We start from the raw sequence: 10,435 nt of genomic DNA on the forward strand, positions 1-10,435 counted from the left end.
GGAGCATATGCCTCCATGAACACATGAACTTTAAATAAATGAATATATATACATGTACAGAGCTGGCTTAAGACTAAATATTAAAAAAAACTAAGATCATGGCATCTGGCCCCATTACTGCGTGGCAAATAGAAGGGGGAAAGGTGGAAGTAGTGGCAGATTTCCTCTTCTTGGGCTCCAAAATCACTGGACGGTGACTGCAGCCATGAAATCAGAAGTCAATGGCTTCTTCGCAGAAAAGCAATGACAAACCTAGACAGTGTCTTGAAAAACAGAGACATTACTCTGCCTACAAAGGTCCATATAGTCAAGGCTATGGTCTTCCCGGTGGTTACGTATGGTTGTGAGAACTGGACCATAAAGAAGGCAGAAAACCAAAAAATTGATGCCTTTGAGCTGTGATGCTGGAGAAGACTCCTGAAAGCCCCTTGGACATCAAGGAGATCAAACCAGTCAGTCTTAAAGGAGTTCAACCTTGAATATTCACTGGAAGGACTGATGCTGAAGCTGAAGCTCCAGTATTTTGGTCAACTGATGTGAAAAGACCAGCCATTGGAAAAATCCCTGACGCTGGGAAAGATCGAGGGCAGAATGAGAAGAGGGCGTCAGAGATGGCTGGATGGCATCGCCGATGTAATGAACATGAACTTGAGCAAATCCTGGAGGATAGTGAGGAAAAGGGAGACCTGGCATGCTGCAGTCCATGGGGTTGCAAAGAGTCGGACATGACTGGGCGACTGAACAATAACAATACATTTACAGAGAGAGAGGCAGTGCTGATTGTTTTTTTGTTTTAAAGCTTGCTTCAAATTATCTTTTTGAAATGCAGTTATAATTCAAAATTTGCTTAACTTTTAAAATGGACTTCTTAAGGAAAATATAGAAAATGTGGAGAGAGTTTGCAACTATGCAAAAGGCACTGGAGTGCAGATTAAGAGATCTGGGTTCCAGTCCCAGCTTTGCAGAATCCATGTGAATATGAACTTGACTATTTGAACCTCATCTGGAGAATGAAAGTATTAAATGGACTAGAATGATTTTTAGGGCTTCTTCCAACTTGGACATTTGATTATCCTATGAAATCTGGGTTAAGTAGACAGGCAATCTTCACATAGCACATGAACATCTGGCAGAAGCACATCTAAAGTGTTAAGAGCAGGGAGGGACAAAGTCAGCTTCTGAAATATTGAAATTGCCCTCCTCCCACCACAGCAAATGAGTACCTTGCTTTGTAATGAAGTGAGAACAAAAAGGATCACATTATAGCAACATGAAGAATTTGTTACAGGTGAACAGGGCTAAAGGTGGCCAAGTCAATACACACATAAGATTACCAAAAGAGGAGGGCCAGCGTATGGGCTGGGCTGGCCTTCATTCGATCTTCCAAGTGAGACAGATACATTTAGAGACATCATGCAATTATAATACAGTAATAAATCCAGTGAGAAGCAACCATGCTCACTGGAACAGTTGATGGATATACTTGTGCATAGTTACTTGGATGGATCACTTCTATGTGTACTTGGGTAAGTTAATTATGGGTTCATTGTAGAAAATTTGAAAAATATAGAAAACTATCAAAGAATAAAAAAGACAATGCAAGGAATTCTGAAATATATAGTTTTAGCTTTCCAACCTTTCTATTAAAGCAAAACAGAACAGGTGTTTCTGTATTTGTGATGCTTATCACTTTTACCTAAAATATCATTTAAATACATGTGCTAAAGTCATTTCCTTTAAAAGCACAAGCAGACAGAAATTTTTATCATAGTTTATTAATCAACATTATTTTGGAAGTTTCAATGAGTGCAATAAAAATATTAAATGAAATAATTTGTAAATCTACTGGAATAAAAAATATATAGGTCTAATGATGTAGTTGTACATCTAAAAAAAGCAAATTGCAGTTTAAAGTAATAAAATAAAAAGGAGAATTTGATAGTTCAATCATATATATATATATATATATATATATATTTACAAATCAATAGCTTTTCCCTTACTGTCAACAAACAGACACGGAATGAGAAAAAGCAAACACATACAAGACAGATAGTAATAGTTAAGCTAAGAAGAAAAATAGAGGAACTATATTAAAAAAAAAGAAACAAAAAAAATATATGCTAACTTATTGAAGGGGCCAAAGGTAAAGCAATCAACAGACAATGGTCTGGGCTGGAAAATTTTAACATCACAAAAATATCAAGTCTGTAGAAAAAATATGCTAGACAGCATATTAAAAAGCAGAGACATTACTTTGCCAACAAAGGTCCATCTAGTCAAGGCTATGGTTTTTCCAGTGGTCATGTATGGATGTGAGAGTTGACTATAAAGAAAGCTGAGCGCCGAAGAATTGATGCTTTTGAACTGTGGTGTTGGAGAAGACTCTTGAGAGTTCCTTGGACTGCAAGGAGATCCAACCAGTCCATCCTAAAGGAATCAGTAATGAATATTCATTGGAAGGACTGATGTTGAAGCTGAAACTCCAATCCTTTGGCCACCTGATGCAAAGAAGAGACTCATTGAAAAAGAACCTGATGCTGGGAAGGATTGAGGGCAGGAGGAGAAGAAGATGACAGAGGATGAAGTGGTTGGATGGCATCACTGACTTGATGGACAGAAGTTTGAGTAAACTCCGGGAGTTGGTGTTGGACAGGGAGGCCTGGTGTGTTGCGGTCCGTGAGGTTGCAAAGAATCAAACACAACTGAGCAACTGAACTGAACTGTATATATTTAAATATACAATTTGAGATATATACACACAGTTCAGTTCAGTTCAGTTGCTCAGTCGTGTCCGACTCTTTGAGACCCCATGAATCCCAGCACGCCAGGCCTCCCTGTCCCTCACCAACTCCCAGAGTTTACTCAAACTCATGTCCATCGAGTCGGTGATGCCATCCAGCCATCTCATCCTCTGTCGTCCCCTTCTCCTCCTGCCCCCAATCCCTCCCAGCATCAGGGCCTTTTCCAATGAGTCAACTATTTGCATGAGGTGGCCAAAGTACTGGAGTTTCAGCTTTAGCATCATTCCCTCCAAAGAAATCCCAGGGCTGATTTCCTTTAGGATGGACTGGTTGGATCTCTTTGCAGTCCAAGGGACTCTCAAGAGTCTTCTCCAACACCACAGTTCAAAAGCATCAATTCTTTGGTGCTCAGCCTTCTTCCCAGTCCAACTCTCACATCCATACATGACCACATGAAAAACCATAGCCTTGACTAGCCGGACCATTGTTGGCAAAGTAATGTCCCTGCTTTTCAATATGCTATCTAGGTTGGTCAAAACTTTCCTTCCAAGGAGTAAGTGTCTTTTAATTTCATGGCTACAGTCACCTTCTGCAGTGATTTTGGAGCCCAAAAACATAGTCTGACACTGTTTCCACTGTTTCCCTATCTATTTCCCATGAAGTGATGGGACCGGATGCCGTGATCTTCGTTTTCTGAATGTTGAGCTTTAAGCCAACTTTTTCACTCTCCTCTTTCACTTTCATCAAGAGGCTTTTTAGTTCCTCTTCACTTTCTGCCATAAGGGTGGTGTCATCTGCATATCTGAGGTTATTGATATTTCTCCCGGCAATCGTGATTCCAGCTTGTGCTTCTTCCAGCCCAGCGTTTCTCATGAGGTACTCTGCATAGAAGTTAAATAAGCAGGGTGACAATACAGCCTTGATGTACTCATTTTCCTATTTGGAACCAGTCTGTTGTTCCATTTCCAGTTCTAACTGTTGCTTCCTGACCTGCATACAGATTTCTCAAGAGGCAGGTCAGGTGGTCTGGTATTTCCATCTCTTTCAGAATTTCCCACAGTTTATTGTGACCCACACCGTCAAAGGCTTTGGCATAGTCAATAAAGCAGAAATAGATGTTTTTCTGGAACTCTCTTGCTTTTTCCATGATCCAGTGGATGTTGGCAATTTGATCTCTGGTTCCTCCGCCTTTTCTAAAACCACACACACCTGTAAAACCATCATCACAATCATATCCTTCAACCTCAAAGGTATCTATTGCCCCTGTGTAACCCCTCACCCCCTCCCCATTTCCAGGCAACTACTGATCTACTTTCTGTCACTATAGATTAGTTTGCATTTTTTTTTGGAATTTATGGAAACAAAACCTTATGTTCTCTTTTTTGTTTGGCTTCTTTCACTCAACATAATTATTTTGAGATTCATTCATTTATTGCATGTAGTTCATTCCTCTTTATTTTTGAGTATTTCATTGTATGGATATACCATCATTTGTGTAGCTATTCACCTCTTCACAGAAATTTGGGTTACTTTCAGTTCTGAACCTTTATAAGTAATGCTGTTATGAACATTTGTGTATGAGTCTTTGCATGGACAGTCTTTTTTCTTCTTGGAACTTTCAAGACTCTAGGAGAAAACAGGAGAAAAATATTTGTGATCTTGAATTTAAAGTTTTAGGGTTTTCATTAAGGTTTATGTTCCATTTTGTATAATATTTTTTACAATGATGTGAGGTAGGAAGTTCAATATGTATTGAAGTTCATTTTTTGCATGTGAATATCAAATTGTTTCAATACCATTTGTTGGAAAGACAAGAAAAGTTTGTTCTCCTTTTTCATCTTTGCTGAAAATCAATAACTATATATGCTTATGTGTGATGTGAAAATCACTCAGTTGTGTCCAACTCTTTGCAATCCCATGGACTATACAATCCATGGAATTCTCCAGGCCAGAATACAGGAGTGGGTAGATTCCCCTTCTCCAGGGGATCTTCCCAACCCAGAAATCGAACCCAGGTCTCCTGCATTGCAGGTGGATTCTTTACCAGCTGAGCCATCAGGGAAACCCATATATGCTTATATTTATATATAAATATTTCTAGAATCTCTAATCTATGTCCTTATTGTTTTTGTCTATTTTGATGCTACTACCATACTGATCTGATTATTGTACCTTTTTAATAAGTCTTAAAGTCAGATGGTATAAGTCCCCAACTTTGTTCTTTTCCAAAGTTGTCTTCATTAATATAGGTATTTTGTATTTCCATAAGAATTTTTGAATAGCTAGTCATTTCTAAACAAACAAACAAACAAAACAAAACAAAACTAAACTAAACTAAAAACACCTTGCTGGGATTTTGATTCAGGTTGCATAAACTCTACAGATGAATCTGGGAAGAAATGACTCAATAGTATTAAGGCTTCCAATTCCTCAGATCTGAAGTTCATCAAATCAGATCCTCAGCTCTGAACTTCTGCTCTTGATGCCTGTTGGTGGAGATGAGTGGGACTCAGACGTGCTCCTGTAGGCTGCAGGGTGCTCCAGAGGAAACAGACTCCTCTGTCATGGACACTGTGCCACAGGTGTCACCTGTGCCCCACACAGGACATCGAGAGCCATGATGAGCTCTCAGACCCGCCCCACCCCCCACCTCACTGGCAGAGTGGCATACTCCTCTGTGTCAGTCTAGACTCAACTTGCAGATCTAGGAGAAAGGGGAGAGGGAACCCTCTCCCTCCTCAGTCCAAAATAATCACCTTAGTTCTTGGTCAATAAAACACTATCCATTTTGATTAACGATAGAAACATCTGCCCCTTCAAAAGAAAACTCCACCCTTACCCATCAGGGTAGGATTTTAATGCTAGACTCCATTAAAACAATAGAATCACCAAACTGTCCACACATTTTCTCAGTTCAGTTCAATTCAGCTTAGTCACTCAGTTGTGTCCAACTCTTTGCAACCCTGTGGACTGCAGCACACCAGGCCTCCCTGTCCATCGCCAACTCCCGGAGTTTACTCAAATTCATGTGCACTGAGTTGGTGATGCCATCGAACCATTTCATCCTCTGTCGTCCCCTTCTCCTCCTGCCTTCAATCTTTCCCAGCATCAGGGTCTCTTCCAGTGAGTCAGTTCTTTGAATCAGGTGGGCAAAGTATTGGAGTTTCAGCTTCAGCATCACTCCTTCCAATGAATATTCAGGACTGATCTCCTTTAGGATGGACTGGTTGAATCTCCTTGCAGTCTAAGGGACTCTCAGGAGTCTTCTCCAACACCACAGTTCAAAAGCATCAATTCTTCAGCGCTCAGCTTTCTTTATAGTCCAACTCTCACATCCATACATGACTACTGGAAAAACCATAGCTTTGACTAGATGGATCTTTGTTGGCAAAGTAATGTCTCTGCTTTTGAATATGCTATCCAGGTTGGTCAAAACTTTCCTTCCAAGGAGTAAGCGTCTTTTAATTTCATGGCTGCAGTCACCTTCTGCAGTGATTTTGGAGCCCAAAAACATAAAGTCTGACATTGTTTCCACTGTTTCCCCATCTATTTCCCATGAAGTGATTGGACTGGATGCCGTGATCTTCGTTTTCTGAATGTTGAGCTTTAAGCCAACTTTTTCACTCTCCTCTTTCACTTTCGTCAAGAGGCTTTTTAGTTCCTCTTCACTTTCTGCCATAAGGGTGGTGTCATCTGCATATCTGAGGTTATTGATATTTCTCCCGGCAATCTTGATTCCAGCTTGTGCTTCTTCCAGCCCAGCGTTTGTCATGATGTACTCTGCATATAAGTTATATAAGCAAGGTGACAATATACAGCCTTGATGTACTCCTTTTCCTATTTGGAACCAGTCTGTTGTTCTGTGTCCAGTTCTAACTGTTGCTTCCTGTCCTGCATACAGATTTCTCAGGAGGCAGGTCAGGTGGTCTGGTATTCCCATCTCTTTCAGAATTTTCCACAGTTTGTTGTGGTCCACCCAGTCAAAGTCTTTGACATAATCAATCAAGCAAAAGTAGATGTTTTTCCGGAACGCTCTTGCTTTTCAATGATCCAGCGGATGTTGGCAAGTTGATCTCTGCTTCCTCTGCCTTTTCTAAATCCAGCTTGAACATCTGGAAATTCACAGTTCACATACTGTTGAAGCCTGGCTTGGAGAATTTTGAGCGTTACTTCACTAGCCTGTGAGATGAGTGCAATTGTGCGGTAGTTTGAGCATTCTTTGGCATTGCCTTTCTTTGGGATTGGAATGAAAACTGACCTTTTCCAGTCCTGTGGCCACATTTTCTCATATTTAGTTAATTCAGTCTCGTCCATAGTCCCTTTGTTATTCTAGCATATATGCCTATCTGTTGTTTCTGATAGATTAGTACAATTTATAGGTATTACTTTATTTTTTGAAAATACTAATTTAAAATATGCAATTATTTGTTGGAAGAGGTCTCCTCCCTCCATCCAAAATCAGTGACTCAACTAGAGTTTGTTTTTGCCTCCTGTAACAGTTCAGAGGTAGACATGGGGTTCAAGGAGATATGCAGGGACTAAAGTCCCTTTCATCTTGTTTCTTCTTTCATTTTTCCTAGAGGATTATCCTCATGAAGATGGCTAATTTGGCTTGACTGCTACCATGTCTACATTTCAGCCTGCAGGAAGGTGCAAGAATCAGGATGAAAGGTCTAAAGATGAAACAAAGAAATTGCACACATGATCTCCACTCTGGTCAATGAGTCACAAGATGACAGCCAGTTGTCACAAAGGCTGGGGCTGCAATCTTTGGCTGAGTAATCACACACCAGCTGAAACTTATAAGAATGGAGAATATCCCAGAAAAATTAGCTGTCTCTGTGGTTGTTGTTCAGTTGCTATGTCTGACTCTGCAACCCCATGGACTATAGCATGCCAGGCTTCCCTGTCTCTCACAATCTCTGAAAATTTGTCCAAGTTCATGTCCATTGAATTGGTGATGCCATTCATCCATCTCATCCTCTGTCACCCTCTTCTCCTCCGGCCCTCATTATTTCCCAGCACCCAAAGACTTGGCTCTTTGCATCAAGGGGCCAAAGTACTGGAGCTTCAGCTTCAGCATCAGCCCTTCCAGTGAATGTTCAGGGTTGATTTCTTTACGATTGACTATTTTGGTTTCCTTGCAATCCAAGGGACTCTCAAGAGTTTTCTTCAGCACCACAGTTCAAAAGCATCAATTCTTCAGCATTCAGCCTTCTTGCGGTCTATTCTCATATCCATAATGACTGCTGGAAAGACCATAGCTTTGACTAGATGGACCTTTGTCAGCAAAGGGATGTCTCTGCTTTTTTATACACTGTCTAGGTTTGGCAGCGGAAGAGGGATTGGCAAACCACTCCAGTATTCTTGCCATGAGAACCCCATAAACAGTATAAAAAAAGCAGTCTCTGTTACAAATATAATATTCCAAGATCTAAATTTCTGATACTTTAATTTATAATTATAGAATTGTATTATTTTTCTAGGTAATCAAGTAAGTGGATTTGAGGGAGGAATCAAAGAAAATAATTTCTTCTTGTTAATGATCATATATTCAAGCACAGACTTCAATTAGGTTGTGAGTACAATTTCTATTTACTTCTTCCCAACTATTTTAGTGAATTACCAGGTGCTTTTTCTCGATTCAGTCATAATACCAAAAAGGGAAAGATTTGTGATAGAATATCACATTCAGTTCAGTTCAGTTCAGTTCAGTCCCTCAGTTGTGTCCGACTCTTTGTGACCCCATAAATCGCAGCACGCCAGGCCTCCCTGTCCATCACCAACTCCCGGAGTTCACTCAGACTCATGTCCATCGAGTCAGTGATGCCATCCAGCCATCTCATCCTCTGTCGTCACCTTCTCCTCCTGCCCCCAATCCCTCCCAGCATCAGAGTCTTCTCCAACAAGTCAACTCTTCACATGAGGTGGCCAAAGTACTGGAGTTTCAGCCTCAGCATAATCCCCTCCAAAGAAATCCCAGGGCTGATCTCCTTCAGAATGGACTGGTTGGATCTCCTTGCAGTCCAAGGGACTCTCAAGACTCTTCTCCAACACCACAGTTCAAAAGCATCAATTCTTCAGCGCTCAGCCTTCTTCACAGTCCAACTCTCACATCCATACATGACCACAGGAAAAACCATAGCCTTGACTAGACGGACCTTTGTTGGCAAAGTAATGTCTCTGCTTTTGAATATGCTATCTAGGTTGGTCATAACTTTCCTTCCAAGGAGTAAGTGTCTTTTAATCTCATGGCTGCAGTCACCATCTGCAGTGATTTTGGAGCCCCAAAAATAAAGTCTGACACTGTTTCCACTGTTTCCCCATCTATTTCCCAAGAAGTGATGGGACCAGATGCCGTGATCTTCGTTTTCTGAATGTTGAGCTTTAAGCCAACTTTTTCACTCTCCTCTTTCACTTTCATCAAGAGGCTTTTTAGTTCCTCTTCACTTTCTGCCATAAGGGTGGTGTCATCTGCATCTGAGGTTATTGGTATTTCTCCTGGCAATCTTGATTCCAGCTTGTGCTTCTTCCAATCTAGCGTTTCTCATGATGTACTCTGCATATAAGTTAAATAAGCAGGGTGACAATATATAGCCTTGACGTACTCCTTTTCCTATTTGGAACCAGTCTGTTGTTCCATGTCCAGTTCTAACTGTTGCTTCCTGACCTGCATACAGATTTCTCAAGAGGCAGGTCAGGTGGTCTGGGATTCCCATCTCTTGAAGAATTTTCCACAGTTTATTGTGATCCACACAGTCAAACGCTTTGGCATAGTCCATAAAGCAGAAATAGATGTTTTTCTGGAACTCTCTTGCTTTTTCCATGATTCAGCAGATGTTGGCAATTTGATCTCTGGTTCCTCTGCCTTTTCTAAAACCAGCTTTAACATCAGGAAGTTCATGGTTCACGTATAGCTGAAGCCTGGCTTGGAGAATTTTGAGCATTACTTCACTAGCCTGTGAGATGAGTGCAATTGTGCGGTAGTTTGAGCATTCTTTGGCATTGCCTTTCTTTGGGATTGGAATGAAAACTGACCTTTTCCAGTCCTGTGTCCACTGTTGAGTTTTCCAAATGTGCTGGCATATTGAGTGCAGCACTTTCACAGCATCATCTTTCAGAATTTGAAAGAGCTCAACTGGAATTGCATCACCTCCACTAGCTTTGTTCGTAGTGATGCTTTCTAAGGCCCACTTGACTTCACATTCCAGGATGTCTGGCTCTAGTTCAGTGATCACACCACTGTGATTATCTTGGTCGTGAAGATCCTGTACAGTTCTTCTGTGTATTCTTGCCACCTCTTCTTAATATCTTCTGCTTCTGTTAGGTCCATACCATTTCTGTCCTTTATCGAGCTCATCTTTGCATGAAATGTTCCTTTGGTATCTCTGATTTTCTTGAAGAGATCCCTAGTCTTTCCCATTCTGTTGTTTTCCTCTATTTCTTTGCATTGATCGCTGAGGAAGGCTTTCTTATCTCTTCTTGTTATTCTTTGGAACTCTGTATTCAGATGCTTATATCTTTCCTTTTCTCCTTTGCTTTTCGGTTCTCTTCTTTTCACAGCTATTTGTAAGGCCTCCCCAGACAGCCATTTTGGTTTTTTGCATTTCTTTTCCATGGGGATGGTCTTGATCCCTGACTCCTGTACAATGTCACGAACCTCATTCCATAGTTCATCAGGCACTCTATCT

At 40.8% G+C, this 10,435-nt stretch overlaps 1 protein-coding gene across 1 annotated transcript in view; it reads right to left on the reverse strand.

Annotated features, from left to right (window-relative positions):
- Positions 1 to 6,784, reverse strand: part of MYOZ2 (myozenin 2) — a 385,146-nt gene extending 378,362 nt beyond the window's left edge. The window contains exon 1 of the mRNA XM_061421169.1: positions 6,776 to 6,784. The gene's annotated coding sequence lies outside the window, so the exon portion shown is untranslated. The remainder of the gene's footprint in view (positions 1 to 6,775) is intronic.
- Positions 6,785 to 10,435: the final 3,651 nt, after the last annotated feature.

The sequence above is a fragment of the Bos javanicus genome, chromosome 6 (assembly GCF_032452875.1).
Source record: "Bos javanicus breed banteng chromosome 6, ARS-OSU_banteng_1.0, whole genome shotgun sequence".
NCBI classification, from domain to species: Eukaryota; Metazoa; Chordata; class Mammalia; order Artiodactyla; family Bovidae; genus Bos; species Bos javanicus.